At 55.1% G+C, this 4,127-nt stretch overlaps 1 long non-coding RNA gene across 1 annotated transcript; it reads left to right on the top strand.

The window, feature by feature from the left end:
• Positions 1–869: 869 nt before the first annotated feature.
• On the top strand, positions 870–3,635 carry LOC114231383 (uncharacterized). Its single transcript, XR_008557773.1, has 3 exons — positions 870–945; positions 2,119–2,413; positions 3,460–3,635. It is a non-coding gene; the product is annotated as an uncharacterized LOC114231383 (long non-coding RNA).
• Positions 3,636–4,127: the final 492 nt, after the last annotated feature.

The following is a 4,127-nucleotide window of genomic DNA, read 5'->3' as shown; positions in this document are numbered from 1 at the left end:
AGGTGTTTTAATCTGTTCAGGCTACTGTAAAACAAACAAACAAACAAACAAAAAACAATACCAAAGACTAGATGGCTCAAACAATAGAAGTCTATTTCTGAAAGCTCAGGAGGCTGGAAATTTCAAGATCAAGGTCATGGAGGACTCAGTTTATGGTGCAAACTCTCTTCTTGGCTTGTGGATGACCACCCTTCAATGTATCCTCACGTGAGGAAGACAGAGATAAAGCTGATGTCTCTTCTTAAAGGGAACCAATCCCATTGTGAAGGCCCCACCCTCATGACCTCATCTAGGCTAATCCTCTTCCAAAGGCCAGAACTCCAAATACCATCATGTTGTGGGGTAGGGCTTCAAAATATAAACTTTGAGGGACACAATTTATCCTAATCCCTGGCATTCCCTAAAGTGGCATTCCTCTAATACACCTTGGGCTTCTGGGACTAGTAGCAAAATGAGATTTTCCTAGCTTTATTCTGACACCTTCTTGACCTTTTTAAAGGGTCCTTTCGAAGAGGTGGCTCCTGACTTCTTGCTACATAGCTACTGTGCATCCTCTCTCCAAGCGTGAATATATTTTTGGGCCCTGCAGTGTTAAGCCAGAAGGAGCCTTGAGTACAGATAGTGTCTGACCCTGTGCACCTTGCCCCCAGGCATTCCTCATCCAGCCTCCCCTCTTTCCTGTCTGACATCTGCCTGTCAGGCCCTCCTGGCTCCCAGGTCCTGTCTGTCTCACAGGCACCTGGTGATTGGGTAGTTGGTTGCCAGTTGGTCAGGTGGGCCATGCTTCCCAGCCAATCAGGATCATCGGCAGTTGGTTCCCTGGATTCAGAATCAGTTAAACCGACAAAGCCTCCATCAGACGGTCCAGTGTCTCAGTAAGTCAGGACCATCTGTGGATCCCGGTCAGTCAGTCAGGAGGGCAGTTGCTGGAATGTTCCCAGTCAGGTAGGCGGCCAATGGTCTGCAGGCCAGGCCACACAGGGACAAGTGTGAGCCTGCGCTGGGCCCTGGAGAAGTGCAGACACCTGGTGGCTCATGAGTGGGCAGAGGAGCTTGTGAGGATGGAGAGTCACCCTCTGCCTGGAAGAGGGGACAGCACTCAGCAGGCAGCCCTCCTGAGTCAGGTGTCTTCCAGGGGCTGATGCCTCTTGGGAGCTGAGGGCAGGCCTCCTTCAGAGCCCACTGCTGCCCTGGGAGGAGGAGCAGCAGCTCTGGGCACAGGGATGAGGAGAGGACCCTGGGGTCTGAGCTGCTGGGTGGAGAGGGGCTGCCTGTCCCCTGGGCAGTGAGAAGAGCACCCACCATGGCCCATGTTGGAGATCATGGTGTGAACCTGGATTTAGGTTCGACCTCATTCCCACTGGGGCACAGATGGAGGGGCCATGGGATCTGTGGCCTTGTAGGGAGGGATCCTGGTGCTGAGCTCTTTAGGACTCAAGTGCCCTCACCTGCTGACCTCCGGAGCCTGTCCTTGGAGGCTGTGCTACAGGGGCCTTCATACACATGACTTGACAACAGAGCCACCCTCTGCAGGTGATATGCCCTGCTTGTGCCTCTGTTTCCCTGCATTTAATGCCAGGACCAGCTGCTCCATGGGGGGACCCTGTTGTGTTGTGTGACAGCATCTCTCAATGGGAATAAGTCAGGATCAGGAGTGATTAATGTAATAGGCTGAGAGCACTGCCTGGCCTCTAGGACCACCAGGCACGGTCAGAGTGTGGGAGGAATTGAGCAGCACAGGGTATCCCACCAGCAGGGCACACATGCCCATCAGTGATGACCAGGAGCCATCCCAGGATGTGGAGACATTGAACTCTGTCCTCTGTGCAGGGAGATCCCATTAGCAGTGTCTTTGGCAGAGGGGAGAAGGAAGGGACCACAGCCATAGCCAGGATGGCCAGGGACCCCTCAGCCACTGGGCATGGTGGGTGCAGTGCCCAGGGCCACAATCTTATGGGGCTCTTGAAAATAGTCTCCTGTGCTCATCAGAAGAGTCACCTGGGCCCTCAGGCCAAGGGGAGGTTTGGAAAGTTTCCACAAACAGAGAACAATCACGCAGACAAAGCCGCACTGAGACACCACATTCAGACACAGCTGCACTCTCCTTCCTCCCTGCAGCCCAGAGGCGCGTGAGTTCCATTGCAGTGGCTGACAGCTGACATGCTCCCTGAGCACAGGGACCAGTGTCGTCCTCAACACGTCTCAGCTCAGCAAGGACAGGGCCCGAGGCCCAACCCCACCTGCTGCAGGGCCATGGCCACACGGAGAGCCACACACACATCACTGGGCCTGAGGCTGAGCGGCTCAGGGAAGGTGACAGGAGTGAAGGATCTGGTCACCAGGCTCAACTCACTCAGAGGGGTGGCTAGGCTCCTCTGCACAGCCCACTCCCCCGAGGGTCTTCAGTGGACAGGTAAGGATGAGTCTCTCACTTGGGCTCCTCATACTGCAGGTGGACAGGCACTTCTGTCCTAGGCACCAATTTTTCCACATAAATACCTGATGTCTGCCATCCAGGCTGCCCTAGCATGCGCAGCCTCCCACCAGCACACCTGGGCAGGACCCTGCCATGTAGATAACAGAATATGGTCACTTACTTTACTGCCTCTTAGGGAATCACAGTCATGGAAACAAAACTTCTATTAACCCATTGGGTGTGATATTATTTTTTACTAGGGGCCCGGTGCATGACATTTGTGCACTGGGTGGGGGTGGGAGGGGTGGGGTGGGGGTCCCTCTGCCTGGCCTGTGCCCTCTCACAGTCCGGGACCCCTCGGGGAATGTCTGCCTTATGGCAGTCAGACATCCCCTGAGGGGTCCTTAGTGCTGCCTCAGAGGCGGGAGAGGCTCCCACCACTGCCACTGCGCTCACCAGCCATGAGCCCGGCTTCTGGCTGAGAGGTGCTTCCCCTGTGGGAGCACACTGACCACAAGGGGGTAGCCCCTTCTTTGAGCGTCTGCCCCCTGGTGGTCTGTGTGCGTCATAGTGACTGGTCATTCTGCTATTCGGTCGATTTGCATATTAGGGTTTTATTATATAGGATAACCCTCATATGTTTGAAAAGCCTGATTCTAAGAAAAGAGTGAAGGAATTGCAAACATAAGCATCAGCAGGTAGTCCCCAGGGCTGAGCGAGTTCTTGCTGATTCTGCTGCAGCTGGTGCTGGGCTGTGCTGCAGGCATCAGGTGGTCAGACTCCCGGAGGGACCATCAGGAAGCGCCTGGACCCATGTGACACTGCCCAAGCCAGTGGCACTGGCCACTGTGCCCAAGGAGGGGAGGAAACACAGGGCTTTTCCTGACACCTGCATCTCCCCACAACCTGCACCTGGACAGATGTTAGCCTCTCATTTTGAACAGAAAATGAGAAATTCAGACAAGGTCCCAGAGAACCAGCGGAGTCAATAGGGTTAATGGGAGCCCTGGAGCTTTTCACACACTCTTTTTGCCAATTAACAGGTGTTGATTGGTTTGGATGCTGATGGAACTAAAGGAGACGGAGGCATGGCTGGATCCCTCCTCCCACAAGTGGACCAGGCCCCTCTGTGGCCTCAGGTTCAGGCTCCAGCCCTGAGGGAGGCCGTGGGTGCCCACACCAACTCCCACCTGGACCAGGTCAGGCCTTGGAGACTCCAGGGAGATTCTGCCCCTTCCGGCTTCCCCTGGGAACTTCTGCCCAGAGGGTGCTTTCTGCTGCCACCTGGTCTTTGCCCTCATTTCTGCCAAGAAAGGGCCTGGACTCAGAAGGGAATCTGGAATCTGCACACAGCCCCTGCCCTTAAGGCTGGGTCCATTGTGAGCCCTCAGGCCTCGACCTCTCCTCCCCCTCCCCCTGAGCAGGGAGGCCCAGGGGAGTGTGAGCTTGGCAGAGAGCAGGGGCAAGAAGTCCAAAGAACCAGGACTTGTCAGCTGATGCTCTTCAGATGCTGAGTTCAAAGGCCAGCTGGGCCGTCTGCTCGCTGTGTGCTGTCGGGTGGAAGGTGATCACAATCATCGGAATCATAGCATCTTCTCTCTCGCTCAGTGCTCCCAAGACAAACAGGATTTGGTGTAAGCCCCTATCGGTGCCATTCCTCAGAGCGTGTGATGGGATGGCCGAAGGTACCCAGAACTCCTGCTGGTTATAT

Source organism: Eptesicus fuscus, chromosome 12, assembly GCF_027574615.1.
Source record: "Eptesicus fuscus isolate TK198812 chromosome 12, DD_ASM_mEF_20220401, whole genome shotgun sequence".
NCBI lineage: Eukaryota > Metazoa > Chordata > Mammalia > Chiroptera > Vespertilionidae > Eptesicus > Eptesicus fuscus.
Note: the sequence above shows the minus strand (reverse complement) of the source record. Positions and strands in the feature narration are given on the sequence as shown.